Here is a 25,192-nt window from a genome sequence, read left to right on the forward strand (position 1 = left end):
CTGAGGAGGCCTCAGGAAACTTACAATCATGGCAGAAAGGGAAGCAAACACCTTCTTCACAAGTTGGCAGGAAAGAAAGCTTGTGAAGTAGGAACTGTCAAACATTTATAAAACCATCAGATCTCATGAGAACTCATTCACTCTCATGAGAGTAGCATAGGGGAAACTGCCTCCATGATCCAATTACCTCCATCCCTCGACACATGGGAATTACAGTTTGAGATGAGATTTGGTTGGGGACACAGAGCCAAACCATATCAACCCTGACTGCCTTTTAGAGTAAAATTATTAAAGTGTTTTTTCTAAGACTCTTGGCCCTCACTTATTCTTACCTGGTTGGCATTCAATAAATATTTATGGTATTTCTAAGGTTTCAAAAAGTTCTGTAGCTATTTACATTAATAGAGCTCATTTTCTAAGGAAAGAAAAATTAACTATTTAGGTATTGTCACAGTTCAAGTCAAATTTTTACCCTTCAAGTTTACTAATTACATAAATATTATGAGGACAAAGAGAAAACACCAATTGAAATTTGTCTACAGATAGTTCCATGGAAATTCTGCCACTTGTTTTTACCAATAACAAGTGTTTTTACCGCTTGTATTTTCAAAAACTTGAACAAATGCATCATTTTCTCAATGGGCCTAAAAGAAATAAATATAAAAGTGAGACAAGAAAACTGGGCATATGTATGAAAATATATCTCTCAAGAAATAATACAGCCCTTGGTTTCATGTCAAACCTTAGGGTTCCTAGTATTTTGTCATTTTTTCAGTTTCTAAGGACTATAGCAATAGAATGTTTGCTATTAGATCAATGAGTAAAAGAAACAGTGTAATGAGCTAGCTAGTAATTTTTAATCACATAGATTCAAGCTTAAAAATGAACTATGAGACACATGATAATTAAGATTGATTTAAAGTTTGTCATTCAATCCAGTTACTTTTAATAAATTAGAAGTGTATTTAGCAATAAACCCCACCAGGACAGACAATAAGATGACCCAAGTTGGTACTATTTTTCTTAAATGAGTAAAGACCAGAGCTACAGAAGCCAGTGAACAAGAGCTGCATGACTCTTACTTAAACATATCTTTGTCTGAAACATCCAGTTGGTTAAAACATCTGAGTTCTCCGGCTTCTGGCCTTGACCTATCACTCCAAGCCACAGACTTTTCCAGAAATGCTAATAAATATAAATCCACATTTGTATAATGGTAGAAAATATAGAAACAAAAGTATTTAAACCAAGTTTAAACTAAAGCAGCTTATACCCACTTTATAAATCTCAGAAGGCATTAGAGTCTTTTCTACATGTCTTCTTCTACCTCCCACCTCAAAGAGAGCTGTTCTTCCAGCCAGAAAGATCGTATAGTGTTCAGCTGCTGGCTATCTTCTAACTGCCAGTTTTACTACTGAGAATTTGGAGCCTATATCACAATTCTTCTGTGTCAGTGAATTAAAACCAGATACCAATGCTTTCTCAGTATGACATATTTCTCTTACAGTTAGATTAATAAATTTAAATTTTAACGTCCTTTGGGACTGAGAGTGTATTTAGGCATCTCTCTTTTCATGATATGTAACAATAAAAACTTGTACATTCAAGAACCTAATAATTTTTCATTACGATAGAAGTCCTAAACAATAAAATCTTCTTACATAGCATATAGGCAGAGCATGAAGAGTGAAAATGGCAGTTTTTGTTTTTCAACCAAGTCAACCAACAAAGGAAGGTCTGTACTCATCAGAATGAGAAAGTATTTCGGCCTCAGTTCTTATTTAGCCCTTGACCTCAAATGTGACTGACAAGTGGAGTGGTGATTTGGGAATGCGATCAGACACCTGTCCACTGAGGAATGGACTGAAGCCAACAGCTCATTACACAGAAAACTACTAAACAGCCATTGTAGAACAACGACTTTTCATCACCTAGGTCAGATACAAACCAATAACCTAGAGGTGAAAGGCTGTCCATCAAATTCTAGTTCCCACTTATCAGGTCCATTCAATTCCATCTATTCAATTTTGAGGACTCTCTTCTATAGGTTTTTGCAAAAGAGGCCATGTGATTCAATAGAGTTCAGACTGTTATTATTTATGCGATGAACTGAAAGGATTATAGATTCTATCACAATTAAGTTCTCCCCTAATGAATCTGCAGGCTTTAAATAATCTTCTCAAAGTGCACATCACTTTTCTTTTCTCCTTAGATACTCTTGAGAGAAGGCACACTGGGTGATTTCAATGGTGGATACTCTCAGCCCTGAAGTGGATTTGACATGTAGACGAGGCTGTTAAGCCCAAGACTGAAGTCCACACTAGTTGCAGTGTTCCTGATGTCTGGGCATGTATTCATGAATTAGCAACACAAGTGTTTAATTTTCATGCAAGTGCTTATGTGTTTACTAAAGATTAGCATTTTAATTAGTCTATATTTTTCTCTGAGACAATTGACACGAATAGTATTTGCAGATATCTGACTAAGAAGATGCAAAGTATAAAAAAAAATCACAGTTTTATTTAAAAATCCTAATTAGCTAGCCATTGCTTTAGCATGAAACAAAATGACATGAAGTATAAGTTAGGTAACCACTGAATTTTTTATGGTTAGTTTAGTTTGAGGTTTTATTTTTTTACTTTATTTATTTATTGGGTTTTTTCTTCTCAATTATAGCTCTCCACAGAGTTCAGCAAAAGTCTTTTCTGTCAGATCTCTTTGTATTTAGCATTTGGGTCATGCTTGGAATATTAAGCATTTTGTCCTCCATTTTAAGTTCTTATAGTGGAACATTATGAGTGGCTTTAATTTAGCTAATTTCTGAGAGACATCAAAAGAAAATGACTGAGGTATTTCAGCTCTGTTTAAGGCTTTCTGCTACAATTGGGTAAAATCTTTATCATGAGTTTTTTTATGAAACACATGAAAAATGTAAAAGTTGTTGAAAACATAAAAATCTAGAAAGACAGAAGGGCATCACTTAAAAAGGCCCACAATAATGATTGTTGCATGAAATTTAGTCACTTAGGATTCCTCCTAAAGTCATTCCACAGATCCAAATGCAGCAATTCTGTGACAAAATGTGGTTCTCATGCTACTGCAGCAAATCAACTCACACGTAACTCCACTTTCTTCCCTGTTATCAGGTCATTAAAATGGAAAGCTTTTAAAAATTCCTCTACTTTTTCATTTTTTCCAGGAACAATTTTTTCTTCTATTTCTTTCTTCATAGATATTTTTTCATTTTGTCCAATAATATTTCCTAGTTTAACATATGTAGTCTTGTTTTGATTTACTCCTCCATACAATATTAGATTTGCACTTCCTTTCTAAATAATTTCTTGCAATTTTTCTAAAATAACATGCTTGAGAATCATTACTTTATGTTTACAAATAATTTAGATGGCCTAAAATTTATGTAATGACTATAAATGTTTAATACAAAACAATTGAGATTGAAAAAATGTATCTCTAAGTTAATCAAACATAATTTTTGCTTGATATTATCTTTTTTCCATGCAATGGTTAATTTGAAAGAAAAGAAAAAAGAAAGATGATTTTAAAAATTACCACCATAGAGATGAGCACAGAAGTAGCCTATGATGTAAATGTCATATAGACTTTTAAAAATGTATAATCGAATCTGATCATCATCACTGGCATGGTTATGACTAGCTGTCACACACATATATTTTATGGTGTTATATATAACCATGTGGTGTTATTATAACATGTAACATGACATTTGACAGACATTAAATGGCTCTCTGAAGAGAAGAGGGCAAGGAGACAAGAGACATCAAAACTTTCATGAAAAATAAAATAAAACAAAACAAATGTAAGGGCAAATGATTAAAAAGGGAACAGTTATTATGGTCTCTCTTTTCTTTTATAGAATCACTCAGAAAATAAAGCCTCCAAATTTGGGCTCTTCAATATTATTTTTAAGCACTTAAGTGCGTAGGGAAATCTTCAACCCTTATATGCAGACCCTGGCTATTTTACAAAATATAATGACCCCCTGTTTATCTGGCACTGATAGTGAATAAGGTTTCCATACAAGTGAAAGTATTTCTTATACTTGATACTTATTTTTATCTCTTCATGTTTGCAGCTATATCTATTTAATACTATCAATATTCCTTTGTCTAGTAGTCAATTTATTATTCCAATTTCAAATTCTAGCAGGCTAGAAACCCAGATAACATGACATTGAAATTATATGAGGTAATGAGGCATTATATTTGTCTTAAATATGTGAAATATAGTATGAAGACATCTTGGCATCTGTATTTGCTTCTTAAAAGCTTTTTGGTTTGTTGTTGTTGCTGATTTTGGCTGCCTCTCTTGCTCATAGCCATATCTACCATTAGGCTTAGTAGCTGAAGGAGTGAGCTCTAGATAAAAGAGATGTAGTTACTATATTACAGCCTTCTAATGACTCTATAGGACAAAAAGAACTAGTACAGTTAAATTCAATACATTGTATTCTGACCACTTGATCTGGTCATTTTTAATCCCAAATTAGAGTCAACCACATTATGATCCTTTTTTAAGCTACATTTTTAGATAATCATTGGTTAACAACAGATTCCTATCTTAGTATTAGAAAAAATGTCTAGCTCTGATTGAGGTCAACTCTTAACTGCTGCTACGCAGTAACTTTCAAGACACTGAAGAATTGGAACATGGGCCAGGAAAATGTAAGAGACACCACTAATGACAAAGCGTGGTGTGTGCAAACATTCTGCACTAGCATATGACATTAGAAAAGTAATAGCCATATAATTTAAATATTTTGAACTATCTCTGCAAATGCCAGGGACTCAAAACCAAAACTCATATCAGACAGCCCTTATACCCTAGGCATTAAGTGGTCAGTAAAGTAAAGCATAAATTATTATTTCTGTAAGCGCAAATAATTTATCATATAAGATGACCAAGAGCAATTCACAAGGTTATTTGCAATGAAGTACTCACCCAGTAGATAAAGAAATCTGCCAAATTTACATAAGAAACAAAATGAATAAATGTTTAGTAATTCAAAAACAACTAAGTGCCTTACGTAATACTACTCTGTGACCAGACTAGTTATGTGTCATCTTTCTGACTCAGTTTCTTCTTCCTCTGTCCAGTCAGGGCTATTTAGAAAGGGACAATGCTATTGTCTACTTTGCACGGCTGCATGAAGAGTGATCATGACTGATACTATTTGAAAGTGTTATGAATTTAATATATGAAATGACATAATATATGGAAAAGGACTTTGAAAATGTGTTGACCATTATAGGAGTGATTAAAATCAGTATAAAACACATTATCTTAAATAAAATTTATTTTGATGCAGACATATGCCAAATGTAAAGATTTCACTGTTTTATAAAATTTATAGGCATAAATTTTTAATTCAAATGTTATAAAAGTTACTTTGTGCAGAAAAACTTTACCCCCAAAAAAGTATTGATAAAAATTTGAAAATGAATCCCAGTAATTACAGCAATAAGAATAGAAAGGCAATAAAATATATGTGAATGTAAACTTCTTAATTATGCCTCCAAAACCTTCCTGAGCCTCAAAAATGAATTCAATAATTTTAACAACTACAAAGAAATTGCTTTTTTTCTCCCAAGATGGCTGATTTGTAGCAACATCAGATGCCAGTTCTTCTCAGAAAGATTAAAGTTACAGGTGAATGGAATTATCTGAATAGAAAACTGATGGAAGAAAATTAGGCCCTGTTGGAATGCCCGCAGGAAGAAGCTAGGGAGCAGAAAAGGAAAGCAGCAAGAGTCTGGCAGAGATGGAACTCCGAGGAACTTGAAGTCCCATGGAAAGGGTACGTGGCTGCAGCGGCTTCTCTGATGCCCTCACCCCTGCAACAATCTGCTGACCCCCAAAGTGTTGGGAAGCCCCTCTACTTTTGAAACCCTGTGCAAAACTGTTGGCGGTGACTTGGGAACTTCCCTAGGACAGAGGACCAGGTGACCATCATGCACAAAGGCACCTGTACTTCCCTCAGGCCTGAATCGAGATGATGGGCACCATACTGGTTGTGTACCCTGGGTGGTTACTGCCCTGCTATTATTAAAAAGTCAGCATTGACAGATTTTGGCAAAAATATGGAGAAAAGGGAATGCTTATATACTGTCAGCAGGAATGTAAATTAGTACAACCCCTGTGGAAAACAGTATGAGGATTTCTCAAATAACTAAAAATAGAACTACTATTCAACCTCACAATCCCATTGCTGGGTATCTACCAAAAGGAAAAGAAACCATTTTATCAAAAAGACATTTTCATTCATATTTTTATTGCAGCACCATTCACAATAGCAAAGACATGGAATCAACCTGAGTGTCCATCAACAACTGACTGGATAAAGAAAATGTGTGTCATATACACCGTGGCATACTATGCAGCCATAAAAAAAAGAATGAAATCATGTCCTTCACAGCAACGTGGATGAAGCTGGAAGCCATTATTCTAAGTGAAATAACTCAAAATCAGAAAATCAAATACCATATGGTTTCACTTATAAGTGGGGGCTAAACAATGGGTACTCATGGACATAGGAAGTAAAATAATAAACACTTGGGGACTCCAAGAGAGGGGTAGGTGGGAGGGGGTGAGGGTTGAGAAACTACCTATGTTTTAAGTCCCTAAACACCAGGTTCATTATTTGGTTAATGGGTTCACTAGAAGCCCAAACCTCAGCGTTATGCAATATGCTGATGTAATAAAGCTGCACAAGTACATACTGAATCGAAAATAAAAATAAAATGAAACTGTTTCCAAGGAAAAAATAAAGAACACTTTCATGAAAATAAGATAATCAAATTTCTGTTTCCACCCAGAACATATGAATTCTTCCAGTGCATATTTATTCAGCAAAATCTGCTACATGTCTCTTTCCACTGACTCCTGCTCATTCCTCAGGTCTCAAAATAGTTATCACTCCCAAAGGAAACCTTCCCTAGGGTGCCCCTCTAAGAACAGTCTGCATTTCTACCATGGAATTTCATGCATCTTAAGTCAATTGCGTCTTTCTTTAACCCAAAAGACTGCAGAAGCTCTATAAAGCCTGAGTTCTTATCTGTCTTGTTAGTGGTGCCGAATAAATACTTGCTGAATTAAACAATGGACTCTGTGCTAGGAAATGGGGATGTAAATATAGCATGGTTCCTGACCTCAAGGAGCTCCCAAACCAGTGAAGGGGGCCCACTCTCAAATGGACAATGGGAACACCCACGGAAAGTGAAATAAAAGAGGATGTCCTGGTGCTGGGAGAGCACATCTCAAGGAAGCCTGTCTGGACAGAGTAATGGATTAGAGTGAAGAGAGCACAATTAGCAAGTCACAGAACCCATCTGGACTACATTCTCCTCGTAAGAGAACTCTAGAAAATTTTAAATTAAAATCATAAATGTCAGCATAAATATTTAGAATTGAGTTACGTGAAAACTGAGTTTCCAAAAAAAGATTCAAGATGGCTGACTCAAGACATTATACACCCACCTTGTCCAGAAAGAAGAGTCAACAGAGAATATCAGGGAGAGAACCTATAGTCTAACAGAGAACTCACAGAAAACACCTGAAGCATAGAAGTCAAAGAAAGCAAGTGGCCAGCTTAGCCAAATCAGCTGGGAGCCCCAAGGGGCTCAAAATTGCAACAAAAGGTAAGTGAGAGCTTCGGAGGTTCACATCCTGGCCACAGACTGCTGCAGTCTAAACACAGAAGAGCGTCTCTACCCACACAGACCTTGACACTAATGTGGCTGGTGATTTAGAGAGCCCATAAGGGCATTGCACCAGACAAGAAACTCCTACAGGACCATGCCCACACAGACCTGAATAGCTGCAACAGAGCATCATTTGGGGAGCATAGCTGTCATAGGACTGAATTCTGCTTTGAGGGCCACAGCTCCATATCTCCACATTTCAGAATTTCCCACTTATGTTCACCACTGTCCACCTGGAGGGTTGCAGTGGCAGAGCACTGGCTGAATCCAAAGATGCTGCAAGGTCCTCAATACTCTAGGCCACAGTGAGTGCCATTCCCCAGGGAAAGGATGGTGCAGTGCAACAAAAGGCAGCCTCTGTGATGAAGTAAACCAAACTTCATTCTTTCCAGAGGCCAAGAGATCCCTTTCTGGGAGTGAGAAGTGACTCTGCCACCAGCAGTGGCACAAACTCTGAGCTCCGCTGTGCAAGCAAAGATTAATACGCCCTTCCACTGGTGGAGTGGCCCCTGTGCTTGAGGTCTCACATAGAGCTCTTCCCACTCAGCATGCCCACCCCTGCTTCTACAAGATACCAGGGCAGGCGAGCCAAAAGTCTACTTGTCTGGGCAGCAAGTGGTAACTGTAACCCCATTGATGGCATGACCGCCATGCTTGGCTTGCATAAAATGTTAGAGCCCTTCCTCTCTCTGAGTGATGCTTGGCTTTGATGCCACGGAGAATAGGAGAGTCTGGGAGCAGTGTATCTGGAGCTGTTGAGAGTGACCATGAACTGCAGCCACCGCCAACACCAACCTGTATCACTCGAGACCCAGAGAGTCATCCCACTACTGCTACAGCCATTACCCATACCACGCCAGCTGCTCAGGAACCTGAGGACATGCTCACCCACCTAGCCCACCATTTCCATTACCAGCATTCAAGCAAGCCACCTGGAGACTTAAGAATCAGCTGCCAAAACAGGTGCCAACATACACTACCCTATCTTTGTGGGCACAAAGATAGGCATGCTCAGCCCACTGCTGCCAACACAGCGGCCTAAAGTCTGGCCCACTTGACTTCCAAGTCTCCAGCACAACTTCACGACAGCCTGTACTAATAAGTGCACCCTAACCCTCTGAGGAAATCACAGAAAGTACTAACACCATTCACAGCCAAAGAATCCATACAGAGACTACGCTACTATATGCACCCAGAATCAAAGCCAAAATGCCCTACCAAACCAACACCACAGATATATCTTCAGGAAAAAGTCTTCCCCACAAGTAAATTCAAAAATAGGAAAAACTCATGCACAGATGCACAGAAATCAACAAAAGGGCACAGGGAATATGAAAAGCAAGTCAATATGACAAGGAAAGAACACATAATTCTGCAGCAATAGATCTTGATCAAAAAGAATCACCAAAATTCCAGATGAAGAATTCAAAATACTGATTTTAAAGAAGCTCAGTGAGATACAAAAGAATTCTGAGATGAATACAAAGAAATCAGAAAAACAACTTAGGATATAAATAAGAACTGTACCAAAGACATAGATAACTCTAAAAAGAACCAGATAGAAATTCTAGAACTGAACAAATAATTGAAGAAAATACAAAATATATTTGAAAGCTTCAAAATGGAATAGCTCAGGCAGAAGAAAGAATATCAGAACTTAAAGACAGGCCTTTTGAAATAACCCAGTCGGATAAAAACAAAGAAAAAAACAAAAAAGAATAAGCAAAGCCTTCATAACATTTGAGACAACATAAAGTGACCAAATACACAAATTATTGATATTCTTAAGGCAAAGAGAAAACAAAAGGATTAGAAAATCAATTTAACAAAATAATAAATGAAAAATTCCCAAGTCTGGCAAGAGATTTAGACACCCAGATGCAGGAGACTCAATGATCAATGGGAAGATACAATGAAAAATGGTCTCCATGGGACATTATTATCAGACCGTCTAAAGTCAATGATAAAGAATAAATTCTAAAAACAGCAAGAGAAAGGTGCCTAGTCACCTATGAAGGAAACCCCATTAGATTTACAGTGGATTTCTCAGCAGAAAGTTTAAAGACCGGAAGAGAACGGAGTGATATTTTTAAAGTGCTGAAAGAAAAAATCTCACAGCCAAGAAGCCAAGAATACTATAACCAACACAATTATATTTTATAAATGAAGAAGAAGTAAAGTCTTTCCCAGACAAGCAAATGCTGAGGCAATTTATTATAAGAAATGCTTAAAGGACAAACAATAAGACAAAAATAAGGGAATAAACAATATGTAAAACAATCAGAAAACAATTTACAATGTGACAGAAACACAGCCTCATGCATCAATAATAACCTTGAGCATAAATGAATTAAATTCTCCACTTAGAAGACAAAGAATGGCTGAATTGATTTTTTTTAAAAGCATGATCCAACTATGTACTGTTTATAAGAAACTCACCTTAGCAGTAAAGACACATATAAACTGAAAGTGAAGGAATGAAAAAAAGTTATTATATGCAAAAGGAACCCAAAAGTCAGCAGGAGTAGCTGTACTTATATCAGATGAAAAGATTTTATCCCAAGAACAATTAAAAAAAGACAAATAACTATACAATGATAAAGAGATCAACCGAGCAAGACTATTTAACAATTCTAAACATATATACATCCAACAATGGAGCACCCAAATTCATAAAACAAATATTCTAGATCTAAAGAAAGAAATAAACCTCAATACAATAATAGTGGGGGACTCAACATTCCAGTCTCAGCATTAAACAGATAAGCTAGACAGAAAATCAACAAAGAAACATTGAATTTAAACTGGACTTTAGACCAAATGGCCCTAACAGACATTTACAGAACACTTTATCCAACAACTACAGAATGTACATTTTTTTTCCATCAACACTTGAAACATTCTGCAGGATGTACCACATATTAGGCCACACAAAAAGTCTCAGAAAAATTTTTAAAATTTGAAATCATATCAAGTGTGTTCTCAGACCACAATGGAATAAAACTAGAAATCAATAGTGAAAGGAACTTCGGAAACTATACAAATACAAAAATTAAACAACATGCTCCTGAATGATTATTGGATCAATAAAAAATTAAGATGGAATTCAAAAAATTTCTTGAAACAAATGAAAATGGAACACAACATACTAAGAACTGTGGGATACAGCAAAAGCAGTGCTGAGAGGGAAGTTTATAGCAATAAATGCCTACATCAAAAGAGTTTAAAAATTTCAAATTAGCAATCCAACAATGCACCTCAAAGACCCAGAAAAGCAAGAATAAACCAAACCCAACATTAGCAGGAGAAAATAAAGAACGAGGGTCATAGTAGAGCTAAATGAAATTGAGACCAAAAACAATACAAAGGATCAATGATATGAAAAATTGTTCTTTTGAAAATATAAAAACACTTGGTAACTACTAATTAGACTAACCAGGAAGAGAGAAGACCAAATAAACAAAATCAGAAAGGAAAAAGGAGATATTACAACTGATATCACAGAAATACAAAAGATCATCAGAGACTACCATGAACAACTACATGCTGACAAAATGGAAAGCCTTAAGGAAATAGATAAGTTTCCGAAAACATACATCCTACTAGGATCAAAACAGGAAGAAACGAAAAACCTGAACAGACCACTAACTGAGATTGAATCAGTAATATAAAGTCTCCAAACAAAGAAAATCATAAGACCAAATGGATTAACAGCTAAATTCTGCCAAATGTACAAAGAAGAACTAGTATCAATCTTCCTGAAACTATTCCAAAATATTGAAAAGGAGAGAGTTCTCCCTAACTCATATGAGCCCAGCATCACCTTGATACCAAAACCAAGCAAGGAAACAACAACAACAAAAAAAAGAAAACTACACGTCAATACCTCTGACGAACGTAAGCACAAAAATCCTCCTACCAAACTGAATCCAACAGCACATCAGAAAGATCGTACAATATAATCAAGTGATCAAGTGGTACTTATCCAAGGGATGCAAGAATGGTTCAACACATGCAAATCGTCAATATATACATTAGATCAACAGAATGAAGGACAAAAGCCATATGATCATCTTAATAGATGCAGAAAAAGCATTTGGTAAAATTTCACATCCCTTCATGATACAAAGTCTCAACCAACTAGGCATAGAAAGAACATGTCTCAACATAATAAAGGCCATATATGACAAACCCACAGGTAACATCATACTGAATAGGGAAAAGTTGAAAACCTGTCCTCTAAAAACTAGAAAAAGACAAGCATGCCCACTTTCACTACTCCTATTCACCATAGTACCAGAAGTTCTAGCCAGAGAAATCAGGAAAGACAAAGAAATAAAAGGCTTTTACGTAGGGAAAAGAGAAAGTCAAATTGTCCTCTTTGCTGATGAAATGATCTTATGCCTAGAGAAACCTGAAGACTTCACCAAAATTCTTTTAGATTTGATAAATGAATTCCATAGTTTCAGGTTACAAAATCAATGTGCAAAAAACCGTAGCATTTTTATACATCAATAATGATCTTGCTGAGAAAGAAAACAAGAAGAAAATCCTATTAATAATAGCTACCAAGAAATAAAATACCTTGGAATATATTTAACAAAGAAAGTTAAACATCTCTACAAAGAAACTATAAAACACTGATGAAAGAAATGAAGATGACACAAAGAAATTGAAAAACATTCTATGCTAATGGATTGGATGAATTAATTTTCTTAAAATGACTATATTGCCCAAAGCCGTCTACAGACCCAATGCAATTCCTATTGAAATACCAATGATATTTTTCACAGAATTAGAAAAACAATCCTAAAATTCATGTGGAACCAAGAAAAGAACCTGAATAGCCAAAGCAATCCTCAGCAAAAAGAACAAAGCTAGCGAGGCATAACATTACCTGACTTCAAAATATATTACAAGGCTATAATAAACAAAACAGCATGATACTAGTATAAAAATAGAGGTATAGACTAATAGAACAGAATAGAGAACCCAGAAATAGAGCCACAAATTTACAGTTAACTGATCTTTAATAAAGCCAACAAGAACTTACATTGGTGAAAAAACACACCCTTCAATAAATGCTGCTGGGAAAACTGGACAGCCAAATACAGGGTAATGAAACTAGACCCCTATTTTCTCACTATATACAAACATTGACTCAAAATGTATTAAAGTCTTAAATGTAAGTCCTGAAACCACAAAAATGTTAGAAAAAGTCTAGGGAATCAGCCAGGCATGGTGGCTCCTGCCTGTAATCCCAGCACTTTGGGAGGCTGAGGTGGGGCAGATCGCAAGGTCAGGAGTTCAAGACCAGCCTGGCCAATATGGTGAAACCCTGTCTCTACTAAAAATACAAAAATTAGCCGGGCGTGGTGATGTGTGCCTGTAGTCCCAGCTACTCAGGCAGCTGAGGCAGGAGAATCTCTTGAACCCGGGAGGCGGAGGTTGCCAAGATCACACCACTGACTCCAGCCTGGGCGACAGAGCAAGATTCTGTCAAAAAATAAATAAAATAAAATAAAATAAAACCAAACAAAACTAGGGAAAACTCTTCTAAATATTGATCTAGGCAAATTCCTTATGACTAAGACCTCAAAAGCACAGGCAACTTAAACAAAGAGAGACAAGTGGGAATTAAACCAAAAAGCTTCTTCACAGCAAAAGAAATAACAGAGTGAAGAGATAACTTGTTGTATGAGAGAAAATTTTTGTAAACACTTAATTTGACAGGAGACTGACTTTAGAATATACAATGAACTCAAACAACTCAATGGGAAGAAAAATAATCCCATTAAAAAGTGAGCAAAAGATATGAATAGATACTTCTCATAAGAAGACATACAGAAGGCCAACAGTTTTATCACAAAATGTTTGACATCATTAATCATCAGAGAAATGCAAATCAAAACCACAATGAGATATCATTTTACCCCAGTAAGTATGGCTATTTTTAAAAAGACAAAAAATAACATATGTTGGTGAGGATGTGAAGAAAAGGGAATTCATATACTATTGGTGAGTATATGAACTAGTACAAACACTATGGAAAACAATATGGAGATTCCTCAAAAATCTAAAAATAGAATTACCACTTGATCTAGTAACCCCACTACTGGGTACCTACCCAAAGGGAAAGAAGTGAATATATCAAAGAAGTAACCACACTCACACGTTTATTGCAGCTCTATTCACAGTAGCAAAGATATGGAATCAATCTAAATGTTCATCAATAGATAAAGAAAAATTTTTATATATATATACATATATATATATACACACACAATGAAATACTATTCACCTATAAAATAGAATGAAATCATGTCATTTACAGAAATATGGATGAAACTAGAGGTCATTATCTTAAGAGATACAAGCCAGGCACAAAAAGACAAATATTGGACAGGCCATGGTGGCTCACATCTGTAATCCCAGCATTTTGTGAGGCCAAGGCAAGCAGATGGCTTGAGGTCAGGAATTTGAGACCAGCCTGGCCAACATGGCGAAACCCTGTCTCTAATGAAAATACAAAAATTAGGCCAGGAACGGTGGCTCACGCCTGTAATCCTAACACTTTGGTAGGCCGAGGCAGGCAGATCACCTGAGGTCAGAAGTTCAAGATCTGCCTGGAAAACATGGTGAAACCCCGTCTCTACTTAAAATACAAAAATTAGGTGGGCATGGTAGTGCATGCCTGTAATCCCAGCTACTCAAGAGGCTGAGGCAGGAGAATCGCTTGAACCCAGGATGGGGAGGTTACAATGAACCAAGATCACACCACTGTACTCCAGCCTGGGCAACAAAGTATGACTCTGTCTCAAAAAAGAAAAAAAAAAAAAAATATATATATATATATAATATATATTTTATATATATATATAATATATATTATATATATATAAAAAAGATATATATGTGTGTGTATGACTGTCTCAAAAAAGAAAAAAATATATATATATTATATATATATAAAAAAGATATATATGTGTGTGTATATATATTACACACACACACACACACACACACACATATATATTAGCTAGGTGCAGTGGCACACACCTGTAGTGCCAGTTACTCAGGTGGCTGAGGCAGGAGAATCACTTGAACAAAGGAAGCGGAGGTTGCAATGAGCAAAGATGGCACCACTGCACTCCAGCCTGGGCGACAGAGTGAGATTCTGTCTCAAAAAAAAAAAAGGCAAATATTGCATGTTCTCACTTATATGTGGGAACTAAAAAAATTGATCACACAAAGGTAGAAAGTGAAAAGATAGATAACAGAGACTGGGAATGGTGAATTGAGAGGGAAGGGAAGGATGAAAAGACATGGATTAAAAGATACAAATATATAGTAAGGTGGAAGGAATAAACTCAATGTTTGATAGCAGAGTAGGGTGATTATACTTCACAAATAGGTACTGTACTCAGGTGACGGACATGCTAAATACCCTGACTTAATCACTACGCCTTATATAGATGTAACAAAACTTCAAATGTACCCCATAAATTTGTACAAATTTTAAAAAATAAAAATAATACTGAGAGGGGTAGCCAAGATGGCTGATTAGAAGAAACTAGTGTGCATGACTCTCACACAGAAGAATGAAAGGGAATGAATGTAAATATAGCATCTTCAACTGACACATCCAGGTACATGCATTGGAACTAACCAAGGAAATAACTCGACCCACGAGAATGGAGAAAAGCAAGGCAGGATGACAGCTCACCAGGGAGTGACACAGAGCCAGGGGAACCTCCCCCTGTCCCCACCAGGGATGCAATGAATATGAGTGAGCAACCCAAAAAAACCAGGCTTCTCTCATAGATCTTTGCAACCCTCAAGTCTGGAGCTCCCCTCATGAACCCACTCCACCAGGGCCTTCAGTCTAACACACAGAGCTACATGGAGCCACACAGGTACACATGGAGACCCAGGAGCCTTAGATACCTGGGTTTTTCAGGTTTCCCAGCAAAAATAGCTGCCACTGCAGCAAAGCAGGAGATTAGACCCCGTGCATACCTCTAGGAAAGGGGCTAAATCCAGGGTGCTGATCAGCAACAATCTGTAGTCCCTGCTTCCAAGGTACCTCACAGGATAAGATGCACTGGCTTGGAATTTCAGCCAGCCACCTGTAGCAGCATTGTACCTACCTGAGAGGAAGCTCCCATGGAAAGGGGTGGGCCTCCATCTTTGCTGTTTGAGTGACTTAGCCATTCCAGCCTTTGGGCTTTGGAGAGTCCAAGCTGACCGAGGAGGAAGGAATACCTGAGCACAGCAAAGCTGTTCTACAAAAAAGTGATCAGGCTTCTTTTTTAAGTGGGTCCTCATTTCCGTTCCTCCTAACTGGGAGGGACCTCCCAACTAGGGTCTCCAGCCACCCTCCCCACTTTTTTCTGGCTGACAGAGATTTGAAACCTCTCTAGGATGGAGCTCCCAAAGAGAGGGGTGGGCCACCATTTTTGCTGTTTGGGTGACTTAGCCATTCCACCCTTCAGGCTTTGAAGAGTCTTGAGGTGACCAGAGGCTGAAGTGGACCCCCAACACAGCACAGCTGCTCCACTAAAAGCATGGCCAGTCTGTTTTATTAAGCAGCTCCCCAACTGCATTTCTCCTCACTGGGTGAGGCCTCCCAACTGGAGTCTGTAGCCACCTCCTACAGGTGCACTGGGGCTGGCAAAAGAGTCAAACCTCCATAGAACAGAGCTCCTAGAGAGAGGAGCAGGCCACCATCTTTGCTGTTTTGCAGCCTTCGCTGTTGGTACCTCCAGGTACTAGAAAATCTGAGGTGATTATGGACTGGAGTGGGCTCCCAGCACACTGCAGCAGCCCTAAGGAAAAGTGACCAGACTGTTAACATGGGTGCCCATTCCCATATCTCTTCACTGGGTAAGTTCTCCAGGCCTGGGCCTCCAGCCACCCCTCACTGGGAGTATCAAGCCAGTAAGCAGCCAGCAACTCCCTGAACAGAGCCCCCAGGGGCAAATGAAAGCCTCTCTGCCACTACTTCTGCAGTGGAAATGGCCTTGCTACCCTCAGACTAATGAAGGAGCAAAGACCCTAAATGCCTTATCCACACCTTCAACAAGCTGCAGCAGACCCAAGCAGAGGAGGTCAGTCCATCTTCCAAGGGTCCCATCCACCCCCACTGCTTCTCACCAAACAAGGAACCTCCGACTTGCACCCACAGCACAGACCCTCCATCCTGGCCTGATTGCACTTAATTATTGCTGACCTGCATCTCTCTGGGGTGGAGCCCCTAGGAGACAAGCAAAAGACCCTTGGCTACAACCACTACTAAGGTCCCTTCTTCTACTTTCTCCAAGTTGGGAAAGGAACATAAATACTGAGATCACCCCAAAACTGCAATAGGCAGCCCAGGAATGCCAAGCCAGAATCTACAGCCAGCAGTCAAGGTGGAGAGGAACACACGCTTTCAGAGCATTGAGAGGAAACCCAGTTGCACTGTGAGAAAACATAGAGGAAGCACATGACTAAGCAAGAGTCTACCAACCAACCAGTATATCTAAGTGCCACCTACTGAATCACACTTCAAAGCTTCAATACAAAATTACCTTGCTAACCTACCCCGTCTGAAACCAAAGACAAGAAGTCAGCTTCAAGTAAAGACACTGCACAAAGCCACAGCCCCGTGAAAACATCCAGAAAAGAACTCTACTGATTGTACTCAGTCTACACTGCAGTTAAACGAACATCCAAATGCAGAGATAAGAAAGATCCAATGCAAGAACTTTGGTAACTCAAATGGCCAGAGTGTTCTATGTCCTCCAAACAACTGCACGAATTCTCCAGTAAGAGTTCTTAACCAGACTGAGTTGGCTGAAATTACAGAAATATAATTCAGAATATGGATAGGAACAAAAATCATTGAGATTCAGGAGGATAGCAAAACCCAATCCAAGGAAACTGAGAATCACAGGAAAGCCATACAGGAGCTAAAGGACAAAATAGCCAAAATATTAAAAAATAAAACAAAAAACACTAATGTCTCTGACAGAGCTGAATAACACAATACAATAATTTCACAATGCAGTCACAAGTATTACCAACAGAATAAACCAAGCTGAGAAATAAAATTCAGAACTTTAAGACTAGCTCTCTGAAATAAGACTGTCAGACAAAAATCAAATAAAAAGAAGAAATGAGCAAAACCTCCAAGAAGTATGAGATCATGTAAAGAGGCCAAATCTACAAATCACTGGCATGCCTGAAAGGGTGAGCAAGAAAGCAAACAACCTGGAAAACATACTTCAGGATATTGTTCATGAAAACTTCCCCAACCTTGCTAGAGAGGCCAACAGTCAAATTCAGGAAATACAGAGACCCCTGCAAGATTCTGCACAAGAAGATTATCCCCAAGACTCTAATCATCAGATTTTCCAAGGTCAAAATGAAAGAAAGAATATTAAAGGCAGCTAAAGAGAAAGGTGAGGTCACCTACAAAGGAACCCCATCAGGCTAACAGTGGGACCTCTCAGCTGAAGCTCTACAAGCCAGAAGAGATTCAGGGCCTATATTCAATATTCTTAAAGAAAAAAATCTTCAACCAAGAATTTCATATCCAGCTGTATTAGTCCATTTTCACACTGCTGATAAAGACTTACCCAAAACAGGGTAATTTATAAGGAAAAACAGATTTAGTGGACTGACAGTTCCATGTGGCTGGTGAGGCCTCACAATCATGGCATAAGGTGAAAGGCATGTCTCACATGGTGGCAAACAAGAGAACTTGTGCAGGGAAACTCCCCTTTATGAAACCATCAGATTTCATGAGACTTATTCACTATCATGAGAACAGCACAGGAAAGACCTGCACTATGATTCAATTACCTCCCACAGAGTCCCTCCCACAACATGTAGGAATTATGGGAGCTAAAATTCAAGATGAGATTTGAGTGGGGACATAGCCAAACCATATCACCACACTAAACTAAGCTTCCTAAGCAAAGGAGAAATAAGTTCCATTTAAGATAAACAAATGTTGAGGGAGTTTTTTACCACCAGACCTACCTTGCAAGAGATCTTGAAAGGAGCACTAAATATAGAAAGAAAAGACTGTTACCAGCTAAAACAAAAACACACTTGAATACACAGACCAGTGACACTAAAAGCAAAAACACAAACAAGATAACATAATAACCAGCTGACAACACATGACAGGATCAAATCCACACATATCAATACTAACCTTGAATGTAAATGGCCTAAGTGCCCCACTTAAAAGGCACAAAGTGGCAAGCTGGATAAAAAAGCAAGACCCAATGGTATGCTGTATTCAGGAAACCTGTCTCACATGTAATGACACCCATAGACTCAAAATACAGGGATGGAGGAAAATTTACCAAGCAAATGGAAAACAGAAAAAAGCAGGAGTTGCAATTCTAATTTCAGACAAAGCAGACTTCAAACCAACAAAGATTAAAAAAGACAAAGAAGGGTATTACATAAAGGTAAAGGGTTAAATTCAACAAGAAGAGTTAACTATCCTAAATATGTATGCACCCAACACAGAAGCACCCAGGTTCATAAGCAAGCTCTTGGTGACCTACAAAGAGACATCAACTCCCACATAATAATATGGGAGACTTCAACATTCCACTGACAGTATTAGACAGATCATCAAGGCAGAACATTAACAAAGATATTCAGGACCTCATATGGTTAGGCTGTATCCCCACCCAAATCTCATCTTGAGTTTTAGCTCCTATAATCCCCATGTGTCATGGGAGGGACCTGGTGGGAGGTAATTGAATCACGGAGGCAGGTTTTCCCATGCTGTTCTCATGACAGTGAATAAGTCTTCAAGATCTGATGGTTTTATAGAGGGAAGTTCCCCTGCACACACTCTCTTGCATGCCAACATATAAGACATGCCTTTGCTCCTCTTCACCTTCCACCATGATTGTGAGGCTTCCCCAGTCATATGGAACTATGAGTCCATTAAACCTCTTTTCTTTATAAATTGCCAAATGTTGGGTATTTCTTCATAGCATTATGAAAATGGACTAATACAGTAAATTGGTACCAGGAGTAGTGGGGTGCTCCTGTAAAGATACCCAAAAATGTGGAAGCAACTTTGGAACTAGGTAACAGGCAGATATTGGAACAGTTTGGAGGGTTCAGAAGAAGGCAGGAAAAAGTGGGATAGTTTGGAACTTCTTAGAGACTTAGAGGGCTCAGAAGACAGGAAGATGTGGGAAAGTTTAGAACTTTCTAGAGTTCCAAACTCTAGAATGGCTTTGAGAGAAATGCTAATAATCACATGGACAATAAAATCCAGGCTGAAGGGGTCTCAGATAGAGATGAGGAACTTCTTGGGAACTGGAAGTGCTGTACAAAGAGACTAACAGCATTTTGCCCCTGCCCTAGAGATATGTGAAACTTTGAACTTGAGAGAGATCATTTAGGGAATCTGGTGGAAGAAATTTCTAAAGTGTTCAAGAGGAAACAGCATAAAAGTTTGAAAAATTTGCAGCCTGATGATGCAGTAGAAAAGACAAACCCATTTTCTGGGGAGAAATTCAAGCCAGCTGCAGAAATTTGCATAAGTAACAAGGAGCCAAACTTAACCACAAAGACAATGGGGAAAATGTCTCCAAGGCATATCTGAGACCTTGAGGCAGCCCCTCCCATCACAGGCCAGGAGGCCTAGGAGGGAAAAAATGGTCTCCTGGGCCAGGTCTAAGTTCCCCCCTGCTGCGTGCAGCATAGGGACTTGGTGCCCTGCCTCCCAGCCACTCCAGCCATGGCTAAAAGGGGCCAAGGTACAGCATGGACCATGGCTTTAGAGAGCACAAGCTCCAAGCCTTGGCAGCTTCCATGTGGTGTTGGGCCTGCAGGTGTACAGAAATCAAGAATTGAGGTTTGGGAGCCTCCACCTAGATTTCAGAGGATGTACAGAAAAGAGAAAGCACCTCCAGGATACCTAGGCAGAAATTTGCTACAGGGACAGAGCCCTCATGGAGAACCTCTGCTAGGGTCATACAGAAGGGAAATGTAGGGTCAGAGCCCCCCACACAGAGTCCCCACTGGGGCACTGCTGAGTGGAGCTGTGAAAAGAGGGCCACTGTCCTCCAGAACCCAGGATGGTAGATAGTGCCAGTCCATGAAAGCAGCCAGGACCAGGGCTCTACCCTGCAAACTCACAAGGCTGGATCTGCCCAAGGCTGTAGGAGTCTATGTCTTGCATCAACTTGACCTGGATGTAAGATATGGAGTCAAAGGAGATCATTTTGGAGCATTAAGATTTGACTGCCCCGTTGGATTTCAGACTTGCATGGAGGCTGTAGCCACATCATTTTGGCCAATTTTTCCATTTGGATCAGGTGTATTTATTCAATGCCTGTACCCCCATTTTATCTTTTTTTTTACTCTCATTATGTAAAAACTAACTTGCTTTTGTGTTTGCTTTTGGTTTTACAGGTGCATAGGCGGAAGGGACTTGCCTTGTCTCAGATGAGGCTTTGGACTGTGGACTTTTGAGCTAATGCTCAAATGAGTTAAGACTTTGGGGGACTACTGGGAAGGCATGATTGGTTTTGAAATGTGAGGACATGAGATTTGGGAGGGACCAGGGGTGGAATGATATGGTTTAGCTCTGTCTCCACCCAAATCTCATCTTAAATTGTAGCTCCCATAATCCTCATGTGTCATGGGAGGGACCCAATGGGAGGTAATAAAATCATGTGGGTGGGTTTTCCCATGCTGATCTCATGATACTGAATAAGTCTCACAAGATCTGCTGGTTTTATGAATAGCAGTTCCTCTGCACATGCTCTCTTGCCTGCTACCATGTAAGACATGCCTTTGCTCCTCTTTACCCTTCTGCCATGATTGTGAGGCCTCCCCAGCCATATGGAATTGTGAATCCATAAAATCTCTTTTTCTTTATAAATTACCCAGTCTTGGGTATTTCTTCATAACAGTATGAAAATGAACCCAAATTGTACCAAATGTATCTGATAGACCTCTACAAAACTCTCCACCTCAAAATAACATTCTTCTCATCAACACATGGCACACATTCTAAAATGGACTATATAATTGGACAAAAAACAATCCTCAGCAAATGCAAAAGAACTGAAATCATACCAAACACACTCTTGGGCCACAGTGCAATAAAAATGGTAGCCAAAAACTAAGAAAATCATTCAAAGCCATGCGATTACATGGAAATTAAGCAACATGCTCCTGAATGACTTTGGGTAAATAATGAAATTAAGGCAGAAATCAATAAGTTCTTTTTAACTAAGGAGAACAAAGATACAACATACCAGAATCTCTGAGACATGGATAAGGTAGTGTTCATAGAGAAATTCATAGCACTCAATGCCCATATCAAAAAATTAGATCTCAAATTAACAACTTAACAAAACAACTGAAAGAATTAGAGAAGTAAAAACAAATCAACCCTAAAGCTAGTGGAAAACAAGAAATAATCAAAATTAGAACTAAACTTAATGAAATTGAGACCAAAAAATCATCAAAAAAATCAAGGAATACAGGAGTTGTTTTTTTGAAAAATTTAATAAGATAAAAAGGCCACCAGCTAGATTAATAAAGAAGAAAAGAAAGAAGATCCAAATAAACACAATTAGTAATGATAAAGGGGATGTTACCACTGACCCCACAGAAATATAAACAACCATCAGAAGCTACTGTGAACACCTCTATGCACACAAACTAGAAAGCCTAAAAGACATGGATAAATTCCTCGGATACATATCCCCTTCCAAGAATGAACTAGGAAGAAATTGATTCCCTGAACAGACCAATAATGAGTTCCAAAACTGAATCAGTAATAGATATCCTACCAACCAAAGAAAAAGCTCAGGATCTGATTGATTCACAGCCAAATTCTACCAGATGTACAAACAAGAGTTGGTACCATTCCTACTGAAACTATTCCAAAAATTTGAGGAGGAGGGACTCCTCCTCAACTCATTCTATGAGGCCAGCATCATCCTGATACCAAAACTTGGCAGAGACACACACAAAAAATAAAACTTCAGGCCAATATCCTTGATGAACATCAATGCAAAAATCCTCAACAAAATACTTGCAAACTGAATCCAGCAGCACATCAAAAAGCTAATCCCCCATGATCAAGTAGGCCTCATCACCAGGATGCAAGGTTGGTTCAACATATGCAAATCAATAAATGTGATTCATCTCATAAGCAGAACAAAAGTCAAAACCATATAATTATTTCAATGGACACAGAAAAGACTTTTGGTAAAATTCAACACTTCTTTCATGTTAAAAACTCTCAATAAACTAGGTATTAAAGGAACATACTTCAAAATAATAAGAGCCATATATAACAAACCCACAGCCAGCATCATATTAAATGGGCAAAAACTGGAAACATTCTCCTTGAAAACTGGCACAAGACAAGGATGCTCTCTCTCACTAATCCTATTCAACATAGTATTGGAAGTCCCAGCCAGAGCAATCAGTCAAGAAAAAGAAAGAATGGACATCCAAATAGGAAGAGAGGAAGTCCGATAATCTCTGTTTGCAGACAACATGATTCTGTATCTAGAAAACCCCATTGTCTCAGCCCAGAAGCTCCTTAAGCTCATAAACAACTTCAGCAAAGTTTCAGGATACAAAATCAATGTGCAAAATTTACTAGCATTCCTATAAACCAACAATAGTCAAATCGAGAGCCAAATCAGGAAGACAATCCCATTCACAATTGCCACAAAAAGAATAAAATACTTAGGAATACAGCTAATGAAGGAGGTGAAAGATCTCTACAATGAGAACTACAAAACTCTGTTCAAATAAATCACAGAAGAAACAAACAAATGGGAAAACATCCCACACTTATCCCATGCTCATGAATAGGAATAATCAATATCATTAAAATGGCCATACTGCCCAAAGCAATTTATAAATTCAATGCTATTCATATCAAACTACCAAGGACATTCTTCACATAACTAGAAAAATCTATTTTAAAATTTATATGGAACCAAAAAAGAGCCCAAATAGCCAAGACAATCCTAAGCAAAAAGAACAAAGCTGACTGGAAGCACCAGATTACCTGACTTCAAACTATACTACAGGGCTATCGTAACCAAAACAGCATGGTATTAATACAAAAACATGCACATAGACTAATGGAACAGAATAGAGAGCCCAGAAATAATGCCACACATCTACAACCATCTGATCTTTGACCAAGCTGACAAAAACAGCTTGTCTGTTTTGGGGAAATACTTCCTATTCAATAAATGGTGGTGGGGTGACTGGCTAGTCATATGCAGAAGGTTGAAACTGGACCACTTTCTTACACTACATACAGAAATCAACACCAGATGTATTAAAGCCTTAAATGTAAAATCCAAAACTATAAAAACCCTGGAAAACAACCTAGTCAATACCATCCTGGACATGGGAACAGGCAAATATTTCATGACAAAAACACCAAAAGCCATAGCAACAAAAGCAAAAATTGACAAGTGGATCTAATTAAGCTGAAGAGCTTCTGCACAGCAAAAGAAACTATCAACAGGGTAAACAGACAACCTACAGAATGTGAGAACATTTTTGCACACTATGCATCCAACAATGAATTTCCAGCATCTATAAGAAACTTAAACAAATTTACAAGGGAAAAACAAACAACCTCATTAAAAAGTGGGCAAAGGATTCACAGATACTTTTCAAAAGAAGACATTCATGCAGCCAACAAGCATATGAAAAAAAGCTCAATATCACTGATTTTTGGAGAAATGCAAATCAAAACCACAATGAGATACCATCTCAAACCAGTCAGAATGGCCATTATTTAAAAGTCAGGATATAATAGATACTGGTAAAGATACAGAGAAAAGAGAATATTTACACCCTGTTGGCAGGAGGGTGTAAATTAGCTCAGCCATTGTGGAAAACAGAATGGCAATTCCTCAAAGAGCTAAACGCAGAACTACCATTCAACTCAGCAATCCCATTACTGGGTATATACACACAGGAATATAAATCATTCTGTCATAAAGACACATGCACACGATATGTTCATTGCAGCACTATTCACAATAGCAACGACATGGAATCAACCTAAATGCCCATCAGTGACAGACTGGATAAAGACAATGTGGTACATATACACCATGGAATACTACGCAGCCACAAAAAAGAACAAGTTCCTGTCTTTTGCAGGAATATGGGTGGAGCTATCCTTAGCAAACTAATATAGGAACAGAAAACCAAATACTGCATGTTCTCACTCATTAAGTGAGAGCTAAATGATGAGAACTCATGAGCACAATAAAGGAATCAAAGACACTGGGGTCTACTTGAGGGTAGATGGTGGGAGGAGGTAGAGAAGCAGAAAAAACAACTATTGACTACTGGGTTTAATACATGGGTGATGGAATAATCTGTACAACAAACTCTCATGACACAATTTTATGTAACAAACCTTC

Source organism: Symphalangus syndactylus, chromosome 11 (genome assembly GCF_028878055.3).
Source record: "Symphalangus syndactylus isolate Jambi chromosome 11, NHGRI_mSymSyn1-v2.1_pri, whole genome shotgun sequence".
NCBI lineage: Eukaryota > Metazoa > Chordata > Mammalia > Primates > Hylobatidae > Symphalangus > Symphalangus syndactylus.